Below are 27161 nucleotides of genomic sequence, written 5' to 3'. Positions count from 1 at the left end.
ATCCTGGAATGGATATGAATGGTTCAGTTCAGAATGGGTTGCTAGGCTATGAGTGGCGTATATAGGTTTCATTCCACAAACATCTGGGTCCTGAGTGGTGAGTGCTGGTCTTGGCGTCCCACAGAGAAATTAGTTGCTTAGGGAGACAGCTTCAATACAGTTAGATGACAGGAAGTAATTTTCCCCTCTCTCTAGCCAACTCTGGGCTAATGTTAAAACAGCTCTGCGTGTTGGGACTGGGAGACCTGCCTGCCGTCGCTACAGAAACCTCATTGCGGCCTCATATAGTGGGGTTTATTGGAGCTCCCATGAAGGTGGTTCTGATAGCTCTTAACTTCCCATGGCCAGATATGCTTTCTCATTGTGCCAAACCAAAGCCAACACTTTTGACTAGCATGCTACTGCACTCTTCTGGTGCAAATATGACCCGGGTTCGAACTCCCAGCATCAGTCACAGTGCCTGCTGTTCACTAGAGCTATGATATATGCCTACTAATGTCATAGTGACTGGCCACAGCAGGTTCAGTTCACACTTCCAGTGAGTTTACACTTTCAGCGAGATAGAAGTAGCATCGCACCCAGTATTATCGGCATATTCAACAGTGTTTAAGAAATATATTACCTTCAACAGAGTTATCTTGTGATCATGCCATCGATGTTGTGTGATTATTGGTGTCGTAAAAATGTTAGCTAACGGGTTAACAATTAGCATGTTCAGTGACATTTCAGTAGAAATACTACTACCATCAAATTTTTGATAAGCAGTCCCCAGTTATTGGCCACCTTACCATTTTGTTCAATTACAAGATATATCCGTTTAATTTTGTTCAAAAAAGAGACACCAACCTCGTATCCGAAGTGTTTACTGAAAGTTGACTAGTTGGCTAGCCTTCCAGTAAAAAAAGAATGACTTGCCTGTCAACTTTTCATTGTGTATCCCAGTGCGCCCTCCTGTAGACTTCTAAAAATGGTTCTGCACCAACATCTTCTTCAGTGAAGTAACCAAAAAATGTCTCAGTATTTGTTTTACAGATTTATCTTATGTTTTGAGAAAGTAGATAACAGTTAAATACTAACATATAAATGAGTATGAATAATTTAGGTAAAAAGTTGGATATTAAATGATGTGTGGTCTGTCCCACAAAATGTGTATAGATATTACTTTTCTGAAAACTCTCAAAACATAACTCACATAAACTGCAATGAACATCGGTGGTCAGCTAGCTAGAAGGGTGTCTTTAGTCGCAAAACGTACCATTATTTTCCAGGCCACTTAAATGTTGAGCTCGAGGTGATTTAATCCTCCAACCGCTAGAGAGTGGCCAAAGTTAGGGGAAGTCCGATGTTAGGGGAAAATTAGCTAGGATATATGAATAAAAAGCAACTAAGAATATATAGTGACTTACAGTGAGACTGTTCAATAATAAAAACGTGTGTACTCAGAGTTTGGTAAATATACAAGAGTATTTGCAGAGAGGGTTGAGGCAAATGGCAGAGCACACTTTTGAAATATTGAAGTTGTGCTTACATAGATTAAATGTGCAATTAGGATTCTGTAACATTCAGAGAAAAGCCAGTCTAAAAATGTCCCTATCACTTCTCATTACAGGAGCTAATATGCTACCTCTGCAGTGGCCCAGATTCACAGGAGCAGGAGTATGTGCTTGTGCGTGTGTCATGTGTGTGTACAGTACCAGTCAAAGTTGACACACCTACTCATTCAAGGGTTTTTCTTTATTTTGACTGTTTTCTACATTGTAGAATACTAGTGAACACATCAAAACTATGAAATAACACGTGTAATCATGTAGTAACGAAAAAAAGTGTTAAACAGATCAAAATATATTTTATATTTGAGATTCTTCAAAGTAGCCACCCTTTGCCTTGATGACAGCTTTGCACACTCTTGCTTTCCTGTAACAGATAATATGCCATAAAGATTTCCCTTTTACCACGTCACTCATTACAGAATAAAAAAGACCAAGGCACAACAATGGGAGAATCAAATTGCTTTCCGTATTCGTAATTACTTTTTTTTTTTCACCACAAATTGATCACGTTTGAACCAATAACAAAAACAGATGACTGGCGACAAGCAATTCTATCCGGGCAACGCAAAATTGTCTCTAGACTGGATAGGCTGCTTCCCAAATGGCTTACTATTCCCTACATACAGTAGTGCACTACTTTTGACCAGGGCATTATATAGAGAATAGCGTGCCATTGGAGACACATCATAAACTTCACTGAAAATATGATGTTGAGGCCAGATAGGAGAATTGGATGGTGGCGATGCTTGAGGAGTTTTATAGATTGTTGTTTTATTTCAAAGACAAGCTCATATACACAGACCGACACTGAAGTCCCTCTGAACATCCAATAAATGTTTTAATCAGTGCTAGAAATACACTAGTCACATCTCAGGCTTTTGTCGTCTACATAGACGACGCACACCCTAATTGACTCTTATGTGACTATGTGAGGGTCAACTAAGTCTAATTGACTCTTATGTGACTATATGAGTCAACTAAGTCTAATTGACTCTTATGTGACTATGTGAGGGTCAACTAAGTTGTCTCCTGCAGTGCACTGACTACTTTCCAGGACACACTAACACATGTTCTCACCTATTGTAATTATTCACTTTGAAACACAAAAGGCAGCACCAGACCCTCAGAGCCCCTCAGTCTCTTTGAAGTAAACTAGCAATTCCACACATACACATGCAAGCACACACCCGCGCACACACACTGAGCACACTCAAATTGAACCATCCCCTTCTAACAATATGGGGGTAATTCTCACAGAACTTGAAACCAGCCACCCATCCGACCCTTTGGAAAAATATTGTCGGGTTTCTCAAATGAGGGGAAATCTGTTAAGCGCACATGCTGTCTCTCCTTGCGTGGCCCTTCGTCTCAGTGGCAGAGGCAAACGATTCATGATTCATATTTTTAAGACAGGAAGGGAGCATAAAAAGGCTCCATTACTTACAGCTGTACTGACATCCTCTTGGCTGGGCTTGCAGGAATTAAAGGGGCAATCTGAGATAGTCCCAATACTGCGCTTCCCAAATGCAATACTGCGCTTCCCAAATGCAAAACAATTTTAAGGTTGTAAATGTATTTGAGAAGAGATACTGTTTATACTTAGATTTCTGGAAAGCCTACATGAAAAGCAGGCGGAATGAGCACGGCCGTTACTTATCCAAGTAAATGAAGAACATTTAGTGGTTAAATCGTATTAACAAGATGAGAGAAAAATAGAATTACTGTTGGGTTTTTAAATTCTAAACCAAGAGCATGAAATTACATATGGCAAGTTGTGTTCTAAGGATTGGATTTTGGACAAGATTTCGGATTTCTGTCTTTTGGTAATAGAATGATATGGTCTGACAAGCAAATGTGCTGTCATTCAGTCAGGGTGTGACAAATGTTATGCCACTTCAACAGCATCACAAGCAAATTGGTATTATTGTGTCATAATAAGCTACATACACAAGATAAATGCTATGTTTTTACAGATAAGAATCCATTCAACTGCTGTTCCCACTACGTCCAGTAGCCCTTGCCTTTTTGGTGCATGTGTGTGTGAGTGTATAAGAGTCCAGCATTGGGTCGGGTACCCAAGGGTACCCAATCAGCTGGTGAGTGCAATGAAAACCTTCCTTCAACCCGTGGGTCAGTTTGCGGTTCAGAACAATTATAATGCGGGTCGGAAATGTTTTAAATTAAGATAATTGCAAAATTAAAGCATTTTAATTTAATCTCTTCTCTCTGCTGCACTGCATGCAGCTGTAGGCAGCCCACTCAATGTTGCATTGGGTTGCCTAGCAGTAAACAAACACGCAGTGCCCGACCCTCTGCCCCATAGTCCCTCATGATGTGACATTCACTGCATCCATATGGGTCGTACTGGGGTACGGATGTAAAAATCTAAAAAAAATCTACCATCGGCCCATTCAAATTAGCCTTAAGGTTGCCTTGTTAAATTTTGTTCATTCTCTTAATTAAATATGACTGAATGTCTGATCCAACATACTTTGGTGATATAGTTATCAACCTACTGCATATCCTTTAAAAATACAAATATTTGTGTTCAGGGTGTGCTAATAGCATGCTAACACAAACTGGTAAAATAGCTAGCATAGCTAGCCATCGCTAGTAATTAGTGGTTGAAGTAACTTTTGAGAGTAATGAGTTGCCTGGTGACTATGACATGAATAAATATATCATTTACAACATTTGGACGGGAGCTATAATACAGTTATAATACCATGTATCTTTGACTGTTCCTTGAAATCAGGCTTGGCTGCATTGCTTTAGATGGGGAAAGACTGCTTCTGTAGCCTGCTTGCGTGAATTTTGTTAAATACATTGATGTTATTAGCGGGTACTGGGTTGGCGCTCGGAACAATTCTATGCAGGTCGGGTTGCAGAGAAAAATCTGTCCTGATGTCAGGTCCCCATAGGCTGTAGGTCATGATGCTATAGCTACGGAACCCAGCATATCCCCACAAGTCCTCAAGCACCACCAAACACACACAGAGTGAGATTGAGAGAGTGAGAGCGTGTGACACCCACAGTCTCTCTCTCTCTCAATTCAAGGTGCTTTATTGGCATGGGAAACATATGTTAACATTACCAAAGCAAGTGAAGTAGATATTCAAAAGTGAAATAAACAATAAAAATTAACAATAAACATTACATGCACAGAAGTTCCAAAAGAATAAAGACATTTCAAATGTCATATTTTGTATATATACAGTGTTGTAATAATGTGCAAATGGTGAAAGTACAAAAAGGAAAAATAAATAAACATAAATATGGGTTTTATTTACAATGGTGTTATTTCTTCACTGTTTGCCCTTTTCTTGTGGCAACAGTTCACAGATCTTGCTGCTGTGATGGCACACTGTGGTATTTCACCCAGTAGATATGGGAGTTTATCAAAATTGGGTTTGTTTTCAAATTCTTTGTGGATCTGTGTAATTTGAGGGAAAAATGTGTCTCTAATATGGTCATACATTTGGCAGGAGGTTAGGAAGTGCAGTTCAGTTTCCACCTCATTTTGTTTTTGGTCTTACTGAGATTTACTGTCAGGGCCCAGGTCTTGCAGAATCTGTGCAGAAGATCTAGGTGCTGCTGTAGGCCCTCCTTGGTTGGTGACAGAAGCACCAGATCATCAGCAAACAGTAGACATTTGACTTCAGATTCTAGTAGGGTGAGGCCGGGTGCTGCGGACTGTTCTAGCGCCCTCTCCAATATGTTGATATATATGTTGAAGAGGGTGGGGCTTAAGCTGCATCCCTGTCTCACCCCACGGCCCTGTGGGAAGAAACATGTGGGTTTTTTGCCAATTTTAACCGCACACTTGTTGTTTGTGTACATGGATTTTATAATGTCATATGTTTTTCCCCCAACAACACTTTCCATCAATTTGTATAGCAGACCCTCATGACAAATTGAGTCAGGCTTTTTTTAAATCAACTAAGCATGAGAAGACTTTGCCTTTGTTTTGGTTTGTTTGTTTGTCAATTAGGGTGTGCAGGGTGAATACGTAGTCTGTCGTATGATAATTTGGTAAAAAGCCAATTTGACATTTGCTCAGTACATTGTTTTCACTGAGAAAATGTACTTGTCTGCTATTAACGATAATGCAGAGGATTTTCCCAAGGTTGCTGTTGACACATATCCCATGGTAGTTATTGGGGTCAAATTTGTCACCAGCTTTTGTGGATTGGGGTGATCAGTCCTTGGTTCCAAATATTGGGGAAGATGCCAGAGATAAGGATGATGTTAAAGAGTTTAAGTAGAGCCAATTGGAATTTGTTGTCTGTATATTTTATCATTTCATTGAGGATACCATCAATACCACGGGCCTTTTTGGGTTGGAGGGTTTTTATTTTGTCCTGTAGTTCATTCAAGGTAATTGGATAATCCAATGGGTTCTGGTAGTCTTTAATAGTTGATTCTAAGATTTGTATTTGATCATGTATATGTTTTTGCTGTTTGTTCTTTGTTATAGAGCCAAAAAGATTGGAGAAGTGGTTTACCCATACATCTCCATTTTGGATAGAAAATTATTTGTGTTGTTGTTTGTTTAGTGTTTTCCAATTTTCCTAGAAGTGGTTAGAGTCTAGGGATTATTAAATTACATTGAGCTGATTTCTGATGTGCTCTTTCTTCTTTTTCCGTTGTTTATTTCTGTATTGTTTTAGTGATTCACCATAGTGAAGGCATAGACTCAGGTTTTCTGGGTCTCTATGTTTTTTGTTGGACAGGTTTCTCAATATCCATCTTAAGTTTTTGCATTCTTCATCAAACCATTTGTCATTGTTGTTCATTTTCTTCGGTTTTCTTTTTGAAATGTGTAGATTTGATAGGGAAGCTGTGAGGTCAAATATACTGTTTAGATTTTCTACTGTCAAGTTTACACCTTCACTATTACAGTGGAACGTTTTGTCCAGGAAGTTGTCTAAAAGGGATTGAATTTGTTGTTGCCTAATTGTTTTTTGGTAGGTTTCCACACTACATTCCTTCCATCTATAGCATTTCTTAATATTACTCAGTTCCTTTGGCTTTGATGCCTCATGATTGAGTATTACTCTGTTCAAGTAGACTGTGATCTTGCTGTGATCTGATATGGGTGTCAGTGGGCTGACTGTGAACACTCTGAGAGACTCTGGGTTGAGGTCAGTGATAAAGTAGTCTACAGTACTACTGCCAAGAGATGAGCTATAGGTGTACCTACCATAGGAGTCCCCTCGAAGCCTCCCATTGACTATGTACGTACCCAGCGTGCGACAGAGCTACAGAAGTTGTGACCCGTTTTTGTTGGTTATGTTGTCATAGTTGTGCTTCTCTCTATATATATATACATACACACACACACACACTCTCTCATTTACATCATTTAGCAGACGCTCTTATCCAGAGCGACTTACTCTCCTATACACTTTCTCTTCATTAGGCTAACCCTTAATGCTGATACTATGTCAAACTGCAAGACACATGATCCAGCAGTCACCTATACAGGGGAAAAAGGACAATAGTGAGTGATTGACAGACACGGTACAGCTCTAATGGGAGCATATGCTGGCCTTTGTGTGTCTGTGCAGTCAGTAGTGAATAAGGGCTTCTGACGCAATATTTCCTTGGGGGTGCTGAATATATCAACATAAAAAAAGATAGCATAGTCAGGGTTAAAAAAGGGAGAGAGAAAAATATCCTGTCGTAAACAATGGAGAAGTTAATGCTCAAAGACACTAGGGCCTGCACACTGCGGGGGACGAGCTGAGAGCTGAGCCGGTACTGGGGGGCCACACTGGACCCTGATCTATAGTGTGTGTGCCTGCCACTGTGTGTGTGTGTGAGTCTGCAATTGTGTGTGGGTGTGTGGCAGTCATTGCGTATGTGTGTGTCTAGAGACCGTGCCGCTGCAGCAGGCAGGATGGACAATGGGAGGGGGTGTGGGGCGGGTAGACAACACTGCCTGCCTCTGAGCCCTACCGGGAGATTTGCCTCAGACGGAATCAAAAGAACAACAAGGCGTTCCCAGGTACAGGGCAGATAAAGGGAACAGCAGAGAGAGACAGAGACAGAGAGATTCCAATATAGCCCTTTGAATTGATTTGAGAGCGAGAGATAGGGGGGGATGGAGAGAGAGAGAGAGAGAGAGAGAGAGAGAGGGTGGAGATGCTCAGCGAAGTGACTGAGCCTCACAGGGATTAGCATAGTGAGAAAGTGTGTCCCCAAACGGCATCCCATTTCCTATATAGCTCTGTGGGCCCTGGTGAAAAGTAGCTGCCGTACAATTTGAGAGTCAGACTTATACTGAATGATTGTTCTGTGAATGCTGTTTGTGAGACATCAGAAAGAGAAAGTGACCATGACCCAGGTCTATTTAGCCTTCTGTAAATCATAGAAAGACCTTGTTTACTTTCTAGGCCTAGATCTAGCCAGCAAGGTTTAGTCACAAAAGTCTGCTTTAAAAGGTCAGATTATCTATTTGTATTCCTATAGTAGGTGAATGACAGACAGGCACTGGAGAGAGAAAGAGAGTGAGAGAGTGAGTGAGTGAGTGAGTGAGTGAGTGAGTGAGTGAGTGAGTGAGAGAGTGAGTGAGTGAGTGAGTGAGTGAGTGAGTGAGTGAGTGAGTGAGTGAGTGAGTGAGTGAGTGAGTGAGTGAGTGAGTGAGTGAGTGAGTGAGTGAGTGAGTGAGTGAGTGAGTGAGTGAGTGAGTGAGTGAGTGAGTGAGTGAGTGAGTGAGTGAGTGAGTGAGTGAGTGAGTGGATGTGTCAGTTAATCTGGTATTCCACGGATACATGGAAGAGAGGGCTTGTATTAAGAAAGAGTCAGTACTGTATTAGTTTAAACTAATTAGCCCCTGGTGGACCTTCAGATCATAGAGATACAACACAATCGTGTTCTATTCCATTCTGTGCTTCAACTTCTCCCACACATCACACAGGTCAATACTGGGCCACTCTACCGTGGGATATATACCACATGGCACCCTATTCCCTATATAGTGCACTGGTCAAACATAGCCCCCTATTCCCTAAACAGTGCACTATTTAGATGTAGGCATCGCCATGGCAGGTGAAGTAATGGGAGAAAAAAATAACTTTGCATGATAACCTCTCTCTCTCTCTCTCTCTCGCTCTCTATTTGTCACTCCCTCAATCTTCCTCTCTCTACAACAGAAATGGATAAGGTTACATGGACAAGGGGGACCTGATCCAAGATCAGCACTCCTACTGTGACATGCTTGATACATATGGACGGAGTACGTCTATAGGCTAGGCTATACTGTAGCAGCTAAATTCAGATGTGCAGTCTATCCTTTGTGTAGCTAGAAGAATAGAATAGAATATAACTTTTGGTTAAAATGGAAATGTGTATCTGGCGGTGTTGGGAAAGGCAGAACACACAAACACGTTGAGAGGCGCAGGGTCAGCAGCAGCAATTGTGGGGGGTTAAGTGCCTTTCTCAAGGGCACAACTGCAGGAGATGGTAATTGGGATCAGAGACCAGCAGCCTTCCATCTGCCAGTTCAGTTCCATTATCATATTTGTGTTGCCCGGCCCGGGGCTTGACCTTCCGGCTGCTGGTCTGCCTCTCTAACCTCTAGGCCACTGTCGTACTCCAAAGAGGATCCCCTTCAAAGAGGAAAGAGTTTCCTGTTTCCAACACAAATAAAAACACGAGGAAATACAGATGGTGCTCCTTCAGGACGGAGAGTCCGGAGAGCCTGGCTGTTGAAAAAAAGCTGCTGTCGATGGTGACAAGTAGCCTATTTTTGATGCATGGTAGACTACTAGGCCTACTACAATAGTTAAAAGACATCACGCAAGCAGGAGAAAGTCAACGCCGTCCCTTCTGATCACTGCTCTTTCATCTCCTTGCCTTTGGAGAACATCAAAATGACCACAATACCACCATGCCAAAGGGAAGAGGGGCTCCTTGATACCGGGCCATGTGAAGCCTAAAGAAGATGCTGTCAAATCAGACCTCAAAAGGCTGGGAGATGAGGCAAAGCTGATGATTGATAGTCCATTTCCATAATGCAGGCGAGCTGATACGCTATAAGCCTAAGACCCTGTCACATCTATTGCTCCATGCTCCTACCGAGAGGCCATGCCATGCTAGACAACATTAGGAGTCAGACAAGTCACTAAGCTCCATACTAGTGCCACTAAAATGCACGCCCAATGCTAGGTTCATACTGGATATCAGAACACAGCCAGTGGATTTTGACAAAAATATTGCCATTTGATAACCTAGAACATACTAAGAGCAGCCGAGCACCCTGCTAGTCTGACTGGGTATTCAAGTAATTGTCTGCATCTCAAATAATACCTTATGCGCTATACAGTGCACTACTAGTAGTACCCTTCTGCTACCGGGCCCTGGTAAAAAAAAGTTGTGCACTATAAAGGGAATAGGGTGCCATTTGGGATTCAACCATCATCTCAGAATAGATTCTGTAGATCGAAAGCGATAGAGAAAATCCAGTAGTCACTTGAGGGAGGGGAGAAGGTGCCAAGGTGAAAAGTGTGCACTTGAAACGGATCAAGTACCCTGAACATCAAAGTCGATAACTAAGTTGTGGTTGAGAACCAGCTATCATCACCCACCAACTGCACTGTCAGTGAGTGAACGAACCAAGTTAACCTGTGTCAGTCGAGGCCCACTCACAATTTATAGGACCTCCACGAACGGCAAAGAACCCATTAACAGTTCAATCTTGTCAAGATCAATATCTCTACTTGGGGGATAGGGGCAACATCATCTTCCTTGGAAGTCTGCAAGGGGAATTAATAAGAAATGTTATATGAAAAGGTCTTAAAAGAGCCTTTAAAATGCCCTGCAGCAAGTCTGCCCTGAGAAATAAGCCTTGTCTGCTGGACAATGATGAACAAAGGTGTCTTCGCACTCAGAGTTCGCTTGCTAAAATAACACCTCGATCTTGTAGTCCATTAGCTAACTCCCTAACGTCCCCGACCTGTGCCTTTTTTAATTGAGCCGATAACAACTTTATCACAGATAATTTTACCTTTTAACAACATTGCTTAGCTCTTTCCATGCTTTGGTGATTTAAAAGATTTCCCAATGGCCAATTTATCAACTGGACACTCAAAACGAATTAATATTGCTAATTACGGTAAAACACAATAAAGGGCTCATTCCCTAATTACATAGTTACAATGTTCTTAATTCAAGTACGCAGTACTTAACTGTACTAAACAGTAGTATGCTAGTTTTTTAACTACCCTGTGAAGAATATGATTGAGTGCTTTTTTTCAAACATGGCGTCTGCCTAGGAGGCTACTAGAGGGAAAACTAACATGGCAGCTGCACGTCTAGCACTTTGTGACATCGGCTGATGTAAAAAGGGCTTTATAAATACATTTCATTGATTGATAGATAATAAGCTGAGTCTATGGAGACACCGGTATACTGTTGGGTGTGGTCTTTGGCTGATTGAAAGCTGGTGAGAATGCAGCTAAGTGCAATGCGCTCACTCTCTAGGAGCAGTGCACTGACTGCTGGCTGCTGAAACTAAACTTCCCACCATATCACTGGATCATCAGACCACCTGGGTTCAACTAGCATTTGTTTTCGTGTAAATACTTTGAGCATTTGATTGAGCCTGCCTTGAGTGCCAAACGGGCGGGGTTTGGGACTTTGGGCACTATTGCGTTGGTTCCAGTGCACCAGTCAAGCTCAATCAAGCCCAGCTAAAGTATTTGAACTCCTACGAATACTATTTGAACCCGGGTTTGCGGGGCATCTCTATGGGGTCACCCATGTAGTCACTACTTTGGACAGCTAAACAAACAACATGTCAGATTATTGTGACTTTTAAATGCTTCATCATCCAAAATGTCCAACTGTTTTCAGAGGGCCTGAATCACATGTAATACTCATACAGAATATTACGACAAATACCGAGTCTCATACATACAAATGTCTCATACATCCTAATGTCTCCATCAAAGACAAATGTGAGGACAAAACATTGTTGTCGCTATCAATGGAAATATTTGACCAATCCTCCATGAAAATAACCAAGGGATCAAAGTATATACACAGCAACATTACGCATTGTGGTCAAGAATTACCATCGCTGTGGCACAAGTCAAACTCTTGATCCATCCTATAGCCTTTAGGTATTTTCACATAAGATGAACAACCCTAAGTCATCCTATGGTGTGTGTTTTTCTTACCTTAGCATAGATAGGCCACTCCCCAATGCAGAGCCTCAAAACCTTGAAACCTTAGACTGACAGACTGAAAGCAGGCAGTGGAGAAACCTCTACCTGGGTTGTGTTCATTAGGGCACACAAAGGAACATGTTTAGCAGCGGAAAGGGAAAACGTGTGTTTCTATTCAGACAAATCCTTGTAGTCCCTCTCTGTATCAGTCTGTTTGCTTCCGTTTGGTGCCTAATTCACAAACCTTAGTTCAACCTGCATTTCTGTCCCAGGCTACAGGGCTTCTATGGCTACAGTGAAGCCTTCCAGTTGTAGCTAACGACCACTAACAGGCTCCAAGGTGTCCTGCCAATATGGCCCCCACCCCACAGCCACAAAATGCACTTCTATTAAACTGTTATTGATTGTATATCTAGGGCCTATAGCCTATAACAGCTCTCCAGAGTTCCAGGACTACACAACAAGGAACTAGTAGGACTGCAGCCCTATAACTCGACCCAAACACTATGACTGTGTCTGAAATGGTACCCTATTGCTTACACAGTAGAACACACACACAAACGAAACAAAGCACTGTCACTGAAGAAAACAATTGTGAAGAAAACACAGAGTGAGCCATATATACTCTCTGTGAGTGTCCTCCCTGCATGCCTGGGCACCAATCAAAAGTTCAAGTTCTAAATGCGGCCACTCCGTGACCCCTGGAGCTCTCTGAGATGCCAGGCCCAGCTCCGGTTACAGGAACAGAATTTGTGTGTGTGTTATCCACAAACCACACACCAAATCATAACCCAGCCATTAGTGTATGGGACTATATTCAATAAACATGCACAGACACATAGGTCTACACACACTATCACTTTGCTTTTGAGCAGTCAGCCATTCACCACTACTGGCTTATTATTGGACAGGCACCTCTTCTTGCCCGGAGGAATGAGGATGTGCACCAACAAAGCCAAGGACCTATTTTAGTATTGAGGTGTTTTTAGAACAATTACAAACGTGTTTACCATCTAACTGTAGATAAAGAAAAGTACTACAGCACTGCATTTGTATTGTATGAGCTTTGGCGCTCACATGCTATGAACGCTTTAATTGAACAGCTTTCAACACCGTTTTATGTTAGGCGCAAAGGCAAAAACAAGACTTGCAATTGGCTGCTTACCTGAGTCACGAACTTCATTCTCTAACCGACTGTCAATAATTCAACAATAAATACAAACAAATGTGAAAAAAGTGTTTGTTTAAAAAAAAAACGACAACCGTGTACTACGCCTAATTTTAAACCTGCCTGGTAGCCCACATGAAAACAGTCAAGTAACTAATTCAAAATGATTCCGCGAGAAATGTTCAACAGCACTACTGTTGTGGTATTAAAAATAGAGGATTAAATTAAGCCACACATCATATATTAAGATATCTGTGCCTGCCCCTATGTGACATATTCAGACAACGAGTAGCCTAACAGTTTAGCCTAACTGAGACAAAGAATAACGGATGCATTATCCGGATGGTAGGGATGAAAATATAGGATGCGCACCGACATGGGGCTCCAGCCTGAAAGATTCAGATTGGAAAAGGAATAACTAAAATAACGAGTAATTCCATCATTTCAGCTACCAATCAACACAAAGCCACTCGAGGCTACACGAACCCATGTTGTATTCCGGCGGAAGACACATTATTCCCTAGAATAAAACACAGCCAACGTCTGTGTGGTAGCTTAGCTGCTATCAAGCTAATATGCTACACTAGCCAGCTCTCGCGACTCGCCCGACAGAGGCTCGTGCTGACAGCGTGCATGCAGGCTTCACCACTGCTTGTTGGAGGGTACCGTGCCCACTTAGAGAACGGTTAACTATCACTAATTATCCAGCAATGCCGGGAAAAATAACCATACATATCATAGAGGTATTAAACGTTGTTTAAAAGGGATGCATTATAATTACAATGTTAATTCAAATAGAGAAATTGACTAGGATGTGTGAACCTCGCCTTGCTACCATGTAGCGTCTGACCCAGCAGCGAGACAGCGTTACGATATTGCTAGCAAAAACCGGCTAGTGGCTGTCTTCAAAGCTTACCTGGTTTGATGACAGCTCTTGTATTTCAACTAAAGATGTATAATGTGTTGTTTTACTGTGTATTCCTAAAAGATACTGCCTTCTCGGTCTCGTTCCTTCGGCTGAATCGCCTAAATCCGTGCGCTTTCCTTCAGAATAGTGCTGAATCTGAACGGGTGCACGGCACGCGCGGCTGTCGGTATCTAGGAAATTCTACCGCCGCTCCCTGCCAAATAATGACCACTCCCACCGCTGAAGCTACAGCCACAGAGAAGACAGGTGCTGATTGCGCGAAGCTCCGTGGAATAGTGAGTGCGTTGCAATATAGTGAGTTGTGTGGCACATTCAAAAGGGCTGTCAAATCAGCGGACTCGCTCTCGTGCGCATGCGCAGTACCTCGGTCGAGACTGCATCCTGCTAGTAGATTGACAGCGCGTTTTTTTTATTGCGTGTCGTTGCCAAATTGTGACTGAAACGCTGGGAATGGGTCAAGTGGATGATGCGAAAAGTCTACATGGACTGATAACGATTATGCCTGTGGTTTTTAAAATTGTATTTAGGAAAGCGTAAAGTAATCTGTGTACGACCGGTATGCGTGTTATGGAAACGGCTAGGGCAAGCTATAAACAAGGAGAAAGACTGGACGCGAGAACAAACGCACAGGCCTTGTTGTCTATACCTAACCAGTTAGCGCGCGTAGTCTCCGTGTAACAGTAACAACGATAATATTTAAACTTGATAGGCCTACTATGTGCCGTTGTTGATGCATCCCACTGGGCAAAACTGACTGAATCAACGTTGTTTCCAGGCAATTTCAACCAAAAAATGCAATGTAATGACGTTGAATCGACGTGGAAAACTGATTGGATTTGAAAAAACGAATCGTTATGGAATTTCGTATTTTTTCACCCGAATTTTAACTCCAATGACAAGGTGAATGTATTTGTTGTTGATTTCACGTTTAATTCACATTAGTTGACAACTCAACCAAATGTAAATCAAAATTAGACGTTGAACTAACGTCTGTATCAGTGAGACTCAGATTTTTCACTGTAAAATGTATGTCAAACAAAAACAAAGTTAAACAAACCATACCATATGCACAAGGACTAATTTTAACAATTTCCATAAAAATGTTTCAGAAACACATTTACTTTAAGAACGGTGCAGATGCAAAGTTTGGTAACGGCACAAACCATCATTATGTTACCAAATTTTGCATCTGCAGTGTTCTTCACCGTGGAATTACCCATCCCTCCATATGTCTTTGGACAGTGATGCTCACATTTTTTATTTGGCTCTATGAAATGTTTCATATGAGGCGATAGTATAGAATGTCACCTTTTGTTTTAAGGTATTTGCATCCATATCTGTTTTACTGTTTAGAAAGGAAAGCACTTTATGTATCTAGTCCCCCCCCCCATGTGAAGAAGTCAAAAGTATTTGGACAAATTCACTTATAGTGTATAACAGTAGTCAAAAGTTTAGTATTTGGTCCCATATTCCTTGTAAGCAATGACTACATCAAGCTCATTGGATGCATTTGCAGTTTGTTTGGTTGTCCAATAGTACTGTAACTGAATGGTGAGTGATGACTGGAGTCATTTTCTTTCTAAGTGAGTAGATGTTTCTGAACACTTCGAAATGAATCCTGATAATGTCATGATTAAGAAAAATCTTTAATGAATCATGAATAATGATGAGTGAGATGCCATTCAGAGGCTAGAACAAAACATGGTAACTTCTCACCATTACAGGGAAGGTTAGTCTTTTTTAGGGGGTATGACCTTTGTGCCTCTGTAACCTTCTCACTCATCATTATTCACAATTCATTCATCATTATCCATAATCATGGTAGCATCCACATCAGGGGCATAGGCATGAGTGGGCCTGGGTGGACACAAGACTCCAAAATGACACAAGACATTATTCACCATTCGGTTCCTATTGGGCCCAAAATAATCCAAAACACAACCAAAACAAGCTGCAAATGCCTACAACTGACTACTTGAATAAACTATAACTGAATTTGTCCAAATACTTCTGACTTCTTCAAATCGGTGAACTAGATACATAAAGTGCTTTCATTTCTAAACGGTAAAACAGATATGTATGACAATCCCCTTAAATAAATGGTGACATTCTGTACTGTCACCTCAAATGAGACATTCTATCGCAAACCTAAAAGGCTAAAGTATAGAGCCAAATTAAAATATGCAGCGTCACTGTCCAAATAGATACGGAGGGGAGTGTATCTGCCAAAAGGTTGAACGCCTGAATCTGACCCCATACATTTGTCATCATGACATACATTTATGAAAAACATGCAGAGTTAATGCATTAACATACTTTGGGCATCACCTGACTTGCTAAAATAAAATTCACAGGTAGATACAAGTAGGTGTATGTGGAACCTATATAGGGCACAACGACGTGTCAGCATCAGATTTAAATTAGCTGGTTGTCTAAAGGTCTATTTTTGAGCATGTAGAAAATATATGCATAGCCTATATTAATGTCAATTTAGCTAATTTAGGTGACTCACCTTATAATAGCCTTATATTATCATATCACACACATCTGGCAAGTTGCTTAACAACACATGAAAATCTGCATAGGCCTATTGGCTGTCAAAAAGGTTGTATCTCCATCTCTTCATTCAAAGACTCAATCATAGACACCCTTACTGACAGTTGTGGCTGCTTCCAGTGATGTATTGTTGTCTCTACCTTTTTGCCCTTTGTGCTGTTGTCTGTGCTCAATGTTTGTACCATGTTTTGTGCTGCTACCATGTTGTGCTGCTGCCATGTTGTGTTTCTACTGTGTTGTCATGTTGTGTTGCTACCATGCTGTGTTGTTGTCTTATGTCTGTCTTTATGTAGTATTGTGGTGTCTCTCTTGTCGTGATGTGTGTTTTGTCCTATATTGTTGTATTTTTAATCCCAACCCCCCTCCCCGCAGGAGGCCTTTTGGTAGGCGTCATTGTAAATAAGAATTTGTTCTTAATTGACTTGCCTAGTTAAATAAAGGTTTAATTGAAAAACATTTTTTTAATAACTAACATGGTAATATGGTACTAGTCTGAATTTGATGTGTTGACATTCACACTGGCTTTAGTCACAGGAGTACTTTAAAATGGCTAAACCTGAACAATTTAATAAGATTGCCACCCTTCCAAATCGCTCCTACAGCCACAGCTTGAAATTGGCATTGTCTTCTAAAGCTGGCATTTGACATGCTGTGCCAATCGGAGTTTGAAATTATATCTCGAATGGGAAATGAAAATGCAACAGCCATTTCAATCAAGAACCATGAGATTGCTAGTGCCACATAAAGGCATCTTTACAATGTAATTACATTACAATGACTGCATATCACATGTTCCATACAATTTGGATGAGTGCAAATCACACTATTGTGCCTGCTATCATTGGCTCAAATTGGTTCCACAAAAACAATAGGATATGTCCCAAATGGCACCCTATTTTCTATACTGTACTTCTTTTGACCAGGACCCATAAGAAATAGGGTGCCATTTGGAACACAGAGACCAGGGCCCATAGTAGAGGTCGACCGATTAATCGGAATGGCCGATTAATTAGGGCCGATTTCAAGTTTTCATAACAATCGGAAATCGGTATTTTTGGACACCGATTTGGCCGTTTTATTTTTTTCTATATATATCTTTTTTTTTCACCTTTATTTAACTAGGCAAGTCAGTTAAGAACAAACTCTTATTTTCAATGACGGCCTAGAAACGGTGGGTTACCTGCCTTGTTCAGGGCCAGAACGACATATTTTCACCTTGTCAGCTCGGGGATTCGTTTTTGCAACCTTCCAGTTACTAGTCCAACGCTCTAACCACCTGCCTTACATTGCACTCCACGAGGAGCCTGCGTGGCAGGCTGACTACCTGTTACGCGAGGGCAGCAAGAAGCCAAGGTAAGTTGCTAGCTAGCATTAAACTTATCTTATAAAAACAATCAATCTTAACATAATCACTAGTTAACTACACATGGTTGATGATATTACTAGTTTATCTAGCGTGTCCTGCGTTGCATATAATCGATTCGGTGTCTGTTAATTTCTCATCGAATCACAGCCTACTTCTCCAAACGGGTGATGATTTAGCACTGTCGTTGCACCAAACCTAACCATAAACATCAATGCCTTTCTTTAAAATCAATACACTTCTCTTGCGTTCCGTGCAAGCAGTCAGGGTATATGCAGCAGTATGTGCCTGGGTCGTTGCGAACTGTGTGAAGTCCATTTATTCCTAACAAAGACCGTAATTAATTTGCCAGAATTGTACATAATTATGACATAACATTGAAGGTTGTACAATGTAACAACAATATTTAGACTTAGGGATGCCACCCGTTAGATAAAATACGGAACGGTTCCGTATTTCACTGAAAGAATAAACGTTTTGTTTTCGAAATGACAGTTTCCGGATTGGACCATATTAATGACCAAAGGCTCGTATTTCTGTGTGTTATTATGTTATAATTAAGTCTATGATTTGATATTTGATAGAGCATTCTGACTGAGCGATGGTAGGCAGCAGCAGGCTTGTAAGCATTCATTCAAACAGCACTTTTGTGCGTTTGCCAGCAGCTCTTCACTGTGCTTCAAGCATTGAGCTGTTTATGACTTCAAGCCTATCAACTCCCGAGATTAGGCTGGTGTAACCGATGTGAAATGGCTAGCTAGTTAGCGGGGTGCGCGCTAATAGCGTTTCAATCGGTGATGTCACTCGCTCTGAGACTTGGAGTAGTTGTTCCCCTTGCTCTGCAAGGGCCGCGGCTTTTGTGGAGCGATGGGTAACGATGCTTCGAGGGTGGCGGTTGTCGATGTGTTTCTGGTTCGAGCCCAGGTAGGGGCGAGGAGAGGCACGGAAGCTATACTGTTACACTGGCAATACTAAAGTGCCTATAAGAACATCCAATAGTCAAAGGTATATGAAATACAAATGGTATAGAGAGAAATAGTCCTATAATTCCTATAATAACTACAACCTAAAACTTCTTACCTGAGAATATTGAAGACTCACGTTAAAAGGAACCACCAGCTTTCATATGTTCTCATGTTCTGAGCAAGGAACTTAAACGTTAACGTTTTTACATGGCACATATTGCACTTTTACTTTTTTCTCCAACACTTTGTTTTTGCATTATTTAAACCAAATTGAACATGTTTCATTATTTATTTTAGGCTAAATTGATTTTATTGATGTATTATATTAAGTTAAAATAAGTGTTCATTCAGTATTGTTGTAATTGTCATTATTACAAATAAATAAATAAATAAAAATGGCCGATTAATCGGTATCGACTTTTTTTGGTCCGCCAATAATCAGTATCGGCGTTGAAAAATCATAATCGGTCGACCTCTAGCCCATAGGGTGCCATTTAGAACACTGCACATTGACTTGATGTGCCAATCATTGACATACACATGGATACACGTGAATATGATCTAGGCTACATTCATCCCCTTTATTATAACACTATAATAAAACCCAACTATGCAGTCTTCCATATGTGGCTCGTTTCAGGAAACTAGGCGTATGTTGCGCGTCCCTACTTCACAGGAGAGCACTCTTGATTTTTTTATATACATTTGCTCAACACCCATTGAATATGGCCGGTGTCAGTAAATGTTGGAATATAACATTTGTTTTATGTTAAAACATACAATCTACCTGCAGTGAAGCCGCTCAACATTTACATTACATTCATCTTGCAGACTCCCATCCAGTGTGACCCACTGGAGCAACCAGCAACCAAGGGCACGTTGACAGATCTCCCAACAAGTCAAATCTAGGACCTGAACCAGCATCCCCAACTGCCAGGCCACCAACCATCCAAGTACCCCCCAAAATCCCAAATAACCTTTTGGCAGCAATTACAGCCTTGAGTCTTCTTGGGTATGACTCTACAAGCTTGGCACACCTGTATTTGGGGAGTTTCTCCCATTCTTCTCTGCAGATCCTCTAAAGCTCTGTCAGTTTGGATGGGGAGCATTGCTGCACAGCAATTTTGAGGTCTCTTCAGAGATGTTCGATCGGGTTCAAGCTCGGGCTCTGGCTCTGCCACTCAAAGACATTCAGAGATTTGTCCCGAAGCCACTCCTGCGTTGTCTTGGCTGTGTGCTTATGGTCGTTGTCCTATTGAAAGGTGAATCTTCACCCCAGTCTGAGGTCCTGAGTGCTCTGGAGCAGGTTTTCATCAAGGATCTCTCTGACTAGTCTCCCAGTCCCTGTCGCTGAAAAACATCCCCCCCAGCATGATACTGCCACCACCATACTTCCCTGTAGGGATGGTTCTAGTTTTCCTCCAGACGTGATGATTGGCGTTCAGGCCAAAGAGTTCAATCTTGGTTTCATCAGAGCAGAGAATCTTGTTTCTCATGGTCTGAGAGTCTTTATGTGCCTTTTGGCAAACTCCAAGCAGACTGTCATGTGCCTTTTACTGAAGAGTGGCTTCCGACTGGCCACTCTTCCATAAAGGCCTGATTGGTGGAGTGCTGCAGAGATGGTTGTCCTTCTGGAAGATTCTCCCATCTCCACAGAGGAACTCTGGAGCTCTGTCAGAGTGACCATCGGGTTCTTGGTCACCTCCCTGACTAAGTCCCTTCTCACCCGATTGCTCAGTTTTGCCCGACGGCCAGCTCTAGGAAGAGTCTTGGTGGTTCCAAACATCTCCCATTTAAGATTGGAGGCCACTGTGTTCTTGGGGACCTTCAATGCTGCAGAAATGTTTTGTTACCCTCGACACAATCCTGTCTCGGAGCTATACGGACAATTCCTTCGACAACATGGCTAGGTTTTTGCTCTGACATGCATTGTCAACTGTGGGACCTTATATAGACAGGTGTGTGCCTTTTCAAATCATGTCCAATCAATTGAATTTACCACAGGTGGACTCCAATCAAGTTGTAGAAACATCTCAATGATGATCAATGGAAACAGGATGCACCTGAGCTCAATTTCGAGTCTCATAGCAAAGGGTCTGAATACTAAATACAGACTGCTAGTATTTCTGTTTTTAATTTTAAATACATTTGCAAAATGTCTAAACCTGTTTTCGCTTTGTCATTATGGAGTATTGTTCGTAGATTGATGAGTTTTTGAAATGTATTTAATACATTTTAGAATCAGGCTGTTATGTAACAAAATGTGGAAAAAGTCAAGGGGTCTGAATACTTTCCAAAGGCAATGTATTTACATGTGTTTATGTGTGTGTGTCCGTGTGTGTGCACATGTGTGAGTGTGTGTATGTATGGGAACGTGCGTACAAGCAGCTGCGCAGGCATTAGCCTCAGGCATTGGATGTAACAGTGTCATTCAAACGTAGTTTTTTTGTGTGTGTTTATTTCTACTTTATTTTTAACTTTTATCTTTGACCGGAGGCATTTTACTTAATCAAGTTCCAAAAAAATTATATGAAAAAAAAATCCCCCTCCATTTACATTTCCAAATTATTTCCTTGTAATATTTGGTTTTGCTGTCAATACTTTTGGGTTTATGTTTGCTTTCAATATCATTTTTTTTTTGCAATATAACATTTTTGTTCTCGACATAACAAGTTGTGCTTGATATTAATGGCACAAAAGTAACTCACTCGCAGGCCTGCCAGTCCTCGGGTTAGAATGCAATTAGTTTAAATCAGCTATGTTTGCTAGGGATGGGGGAAAAGTGTGTCACCAATCAGGCCCCCGAGGACTGGAATTACCCAGGTCTGCTAGAGGATTGTACCATATAATATCACTATTACTCAATTACACAATTACTCCCCACCATGGTTTCAGTACAAAGCTGAGGGATGGGGCTGGAGAAATGCAACCACTCTCAAATCCATAGACTATGCTATGGATGCAAGAACTGACCATCCCATGATATCAAAATTATAGTTTTAACCATGTTTTTAGGTAGTGGTTGTTTACATTTATTTTGTTTACAAACATTGGAGTAAAAGAAGCCTATATTTTGGGTTCTGATGGGGTACAACAGTTGAACTAAGCTCATGAGGCATGTATACATTATATTCTTCAAGAGTCAATGGGTTCATATTATTAATTTATATGCCCCAAAATGTATGTATCAACTAAGGATTGCCCCTTTAACAGGCAGTGACCTTCATACAAGCATTTCGCTACACCCACAATAACATCTGCTAAATATGTGTATGTAACCAATAAAATTTGATTTGATACAGCAGAACTATGTAGTCATTTCAAATGTTTTATTCTGTCCACTGTTCCGTAAATTCCCCAAAAGGTCATTACCTTCTCCCGCATTTGGACTTTTTAAATGTGGTCACCTTAATTCCACTGGTGGAAACATTGTTACTGCAACATGTTAACACCATGTTTTCACATGTGAGGAGAATAACATTATTTCAACCCCACATGTGAATCTGCAATTTTTTTGATTTTTACATGTGAAACAGCTAATGTGATTTTTACATGTGAACGTTTTTCAGATGTGAAAATCAAATTCCACATGACAAAGTTTGTCACGTGAATGTTTTTCACATGTAAAACCGCATATCCGATTTTCACATATAAAAGTTTTTTACATGTGAAACTGCAGTTTATTTTCTCACCTAATGAATTGCCTGTCATACAATAGAAAAAGTGGGGCAGAATCTCCCCTCTGCTTTTTGCTGAATCGTCTTCTTCCCCTGGTGATCTGCCCGGCAATTTGCACTTCCCATAATGAGCTTGAGACTCCGGAATGTGTGATGCGCTGTTCTAAATATTCATAAATCACATGGAGTAGTGTGGGTGTGTGTGTTTGTGTTTGTGGGTGTGTTTTTAACAACATGATTGGTCCGCCATGGGGAACCCATTTCCTTGTTATTATCAATAATGATAGAGCATTTCCATTATCATATCAAACAAGAGCAACTGAAGTCTTACACATCCTTTAAAAACCAAACCCTGGTGGATCATTAACTATTATCAATTTATTATGATATTCATCAAAAAAATGATATAAAAAAAGCTCTGTTCGGCTGCTGATTGCAATCACTTGGTACGTCCATGGTCTTCTGAAGTATTTGATGAGGCTTCGATCGTGTACTGCTGTAAGAGATTTGGTCACAGTTGTTCTCTCTCTCTCAGAATCTTCACTCGTTCATCACGCATTGTCAGCTCCCAGCTGGGCTCGGAGGGGTGGAAAAGCACCAAGTTATGTTCAAGTGCAGTCTGTTGAATTTGAAGACAATTACAGGGGCCCTGGAATAAGCAGGTAATTACAAAAAGCCTCTGAGAAGATATGCCTCGCACGGAAATTTGATAACACTGCGAGTTTAAGCCAACATATTAGGTCAGTGTTAAGTCATTGATGAATTAGTGAAAGGGATATAAGGGGCAAGAGAAGTAGCAGAGACAAATTAACTAATGTTAAACTTCCACAACCTTCGGTCGACAAGGGAAAACAATGGAGATAAATGTTTATTTTGGTTTATTATTTTCTGTCTCAAAATGATTAATTTAAAATTATCCATCCAACTGTGCTTAACTTTAGTAGCTAGTTGCTAAGTAAACAATTTTTTTCTCCATAAGAATGGAATTCAAGATAATTGGGTTTGGTCATTCATGTTTTTATTTATTAACCTTTATTTAACTAGGCAAGTCAGTTAAGAACAAATTCTCGTTTACAATGATGGCCTAGGAACAGTGGGTTAACTGCCTTGTTCGGGGGCAGAACGACTGATTTTTACCTTGTCAGCTTGGGGAGTCGATCTAACAACCTTTCGGTTACAGGCCCAACGCTCTAACCACTAGGCTACCTGCCGCTCCATGTTGTCATGTTCTAGTCTAGTTTATAGACAACTGTCCTGTGAAAGCACTAGCATTACCTATTATCTCGTTCAGATTTTCAGATGAGAAATACACAGTCTTCACAGTACCCATCCCTCTTTGAGTGTCGTATTCCCCGCCTCTCCATCCCTCTCTTTAGAAATCAGGAGGCGAGGGAGAGAGGAGGAACAGTCAATAGCAACCCATTGTCTCCCAGCTCAGCTACGTGATGGCTCTCGGTGAATGGCAGGCAGTGGTCGGGGCTGGGACAAGCTGTTGGTGGTGGGGGCGATTTTTCATTTGTCAGGGGGGAGAAGCCAGGGCTTTGTGGGATTATGAGGGACCCAGAGTGTGGTAACTGGGGATCCACCCCCCACCCAGCGTAAGCCATCTGCTGCCCCTGCTTCATCTGGAGCAAAGCTGCTCTGCACTGGGAATAGAGCTGTTTCTAACTGTGGATAGATATAACCATCTGCTGTATTTGTGCATCATTTTAACTACACACAGATCCTAGCAAGAGGCAGTACTTGATGATGAGCTACTAAAATATGTATTTTGTATACAGTGTTTAAAATAAATAATGTGTCAAATAGTGGTAAGACTAACAAGACCACATTTAAATCAACCAAACTCATATAGCTCTACCACCATCCTTATTAGAGAAGAACCGCTCACTGCTCCCCAAAATATTTTTTATTTATTTTAGGCTAAGAGGTAAGGTTTAGGGTTAGGGTTATGTTTAGAATGAGTTTTAGGGGTTAGGATTAGGAGTTAGGGTTAGGATTAAGTTAAGGGTTAGGGTTTATGGAAAATAGGATTTTGAATGGGAATACATTTTTGGTCCCCACTTGGATAGTAAAACCAACGTGTGTGTAACCAGGCTTGTCCACAGCAAGCGAGACTCAAAACTCCCATCTGCTGGGGCCACATGTTCCAACTCCCACCCCAGTGTCTAGCTGGAGTCCTGATCCCCCACCCCGAGGTTTAGGCAGGCACTGTCATCATCACTAGTGTGTGTGCGCACGTGCGTGCATGTGTGTGTCTGCCATCATCAGTAAGGGCTAGGCAGTTTACTGAGTTCAGGGACCTCCCTTGTTTTAGATATTCCCTGGACTGCATCCCATAGGCCCATGGTCAAAAGTAGTTCACTAAGTAGGGAATAGGGTTCCATTTGGAATGTAGTCCTTGGACTCATTTCTGTTACATTCCTAATTTAGGTCTAATAAGGTCATCCCTTTTACCTAACACCAGTTTTACGAGCGAAGCAGGGGAAATAACAGTGTCACAACATCTTGACTCGCACATCTAGGCCGCTCAGAAAAAATAACAGTAAACACCAGTGGTAAATTAGCAGTAAATAACAAAACCGGAGTGGAGGAGCAGCTGAAACTTGGCTTGAACCTTGAAGCCAAGAAGCCAATTTCTGCTCCTGGTTGACAATTCCTCTAGGTTCAGATCTAGGATCAGCTTCCCCTCCCCCAATCCTTTACCATTGTGGGGGAAATGCAAAACTGACCCAAGATCCCTTGAGACTGGGGAGCACTCCGGTTCTGAGAAGCAGCATTACATCACTGCAGGGCTGTTGAACTGTTAATGTACCCCTCTATGTTACATAAGCACCCAGTCACATCTGGTGATGTATCCAGCAATGTTAAAAAAGAATGGGAGGACTCTGTTACAAAACAATTGAAATAGGTCCTATTCATGAGGGCACAACATAGCAAAACATTTAGCATCACACAACTAAATTGAAAGTTTCTTATTGCACAACTTCATATAGTACCTCCCTGTTTCGGTTGCCTGGCTACCCATCCACATCGCTCCTGCCTAAAGCCACACCCACTAATGTTTCTTCTCCACAATGAGTCTGGATTTGATCTCCTCCTCGAAGACATCTCGAATGTGAACACATTCAAACTGTTTTGATTGGTCCCAGAAACAGATGGGTTGGGCCAGAGCCTGAACACACGTGGGTAAAGTGGCATTTCTGAAATAGTCATTGGCTTTAAAACTCTGATCGGTTAGAGACAATCTAAACGCTGCTGATGACATGTTTTGTACTACGCCCCGCATTTTGATGTCAGCATAAAGGATATCTACGATGGCAGTCTCCGACTGAATGTATGTAGCGATAGATAGTAGAGGTCGACCGATTAATCGTCATGGCCGATTAATTAGGGCCGATTTCAAGTTTTCATAACAATCGGTAATCTGCATTTTTGGACGCCGATTGTGGCCGATTACATTGCATTCCACAAGGAAACTGTGTGGCAGGCTGACCACCTGTTACGCAAGTGCAACAAGGACCCAAGATAAATTGCTAGCTAGCATTAAACTTATCTTATAAAAAACAATCAATCTTCACATAATCACTAGTTAACTACACATGGTTGATGATATTACTAGGTTAACTAGCTTGTCCTGCGTTGCATATAATCAATGCGGTGCCTGTTAATTTATCATCGAATCACAGCCTACTTCGCCAAACAAAAGAGGATTAGCAAAAAAAGCACATCCGTGTGCACAAATGTAACTAACCATAAACATCAATGCCTTTCTTAAAATCAATACACAGAAGTATATTTTTTAAACCTGCATATTTAGTTAAAAGAAATTAATGTTAGCAGGCAATATTAACTAGGGAAATTGTGTCACTTCTCTTGCGTTCATTGCACGCAGAGTCAGGGTATATGCAACAATTTGGGCCGCATGGCTCATTGCCATCTAATTTGCCATAATTTTATATAATTATGACATAACATTGAAGGTTGTGCAATGTGACAGCAATATTTATACTTAGGGTTGCCACCCGTTCGATAAAATACGGAACGGTTCCGTATTTCACTGAAAGAATAAACGTTTTGTTTTTGAAATTATAGTTTCCGGATTTGACAATATTAATGACCAAAGGCTCGTATTTCTGTGTTTATTATATTATCATTAAGTCTATGATTTGATATTTGATAGAGCAGTCTGACTAAGCGGTGGTAGGCAGCAGCAGGCTCGTAAGCATTCATTCAAACTTTACTGCGTTTGCCAGCAGCTCTTATCAAGGCTTGACTCACAGCGCTGTTTATGACTTCAAGCCTATCAACTCTTGAGATTAGGCTGGCAATACTAAAGTGCCAATTAGAACATCCAATAGTCAAAGGTATATGAAATACAAATGGTATAGAGAGAAATAGTCGACGCGTCATAATTCCTATAATAACTACAACCTAAACCTTAACTGGGAAAATTGAAGAACTGGGAATATTTTATTTATGTATTATATTAAGTTAAAATTAAAGTGTTCTTTGTTCATTCAGTATTGTTGTAATTGTCATTATTACAAATATACCAACACTCTATTGGCTTTTTTTTTGGTCCTCCAATAATCGGTATCGGTATCGGCATTGAAAAATCATAATCGGTCAACCTCTAATAGATAGAGCAGCGGAATTCAATTCAGTATGAGTCGTCAGGCAACCGCTTCAGCCCGATTCCATTTCGTGTCTCGTGAATATGACCCTTGTCTCCCCTCGCTGTTCAAAATCCTCCTCTCTCTGTTCAATTGTAGAGGTAAG

General features: G+C 41.1%; 1 protein-coding gene and 1 long non-coding RNA gene across 2 annotated transcripts in view; one reads left to right on the top strand and one right to left on the bottom strand.

Annotated features, from left to right (window-relative positions):
• The window catches only part of LOC106609934 (catenin alpha-2), a 767831-nt gene extending 753711 nt beyond the window's left edge, over window positions 1-14120 (bottom strand). Inside the window, exon 1 of the mRNA XM_045722643.2 lies at window positions 13807-14120. The gene's annotated coding sequence lies outside the window, so the exon portion shown is untranslated. The remainder of the gene's footprint in view (window positions 1-13806) is intronic.
• Window positions 14121-15198: 1078 nt separating this feature from the next.
• LOC145881518 (uncharacterized) lies at window positions 15199-22009 on the top strand. Its single transcript, XR_014393059.1, has 2 exons — window positions 15199-17727; window positions 19534-22009. It is a non-coding gene; the product is annotated as an uncharacterized LOC145881518 (long non-coding RNA).
• Window positions 22010-27161: the final 5152 nt, after the last annotated feature.

The sequence above is a fragment of the Salmo salar genome, chromosome 08, assembly GCF_965601325.2.
Source record: "Salmo salar chromosome 08, fSalSal1, whole genome shotgun sequence".
Classification (NCBI taxonomy): domain Eukaryota; kingdom Metazoa; phylum Chordata; class Actinopteri; order Salmoniformes; family Salmonidae; genus Salmo; species Salmo salar.
The sequence above is the reverse complement of the archived record's forward strand: the minus strand, read 5'-3'. Positions and strand labels throughout refer to the sequence as shown.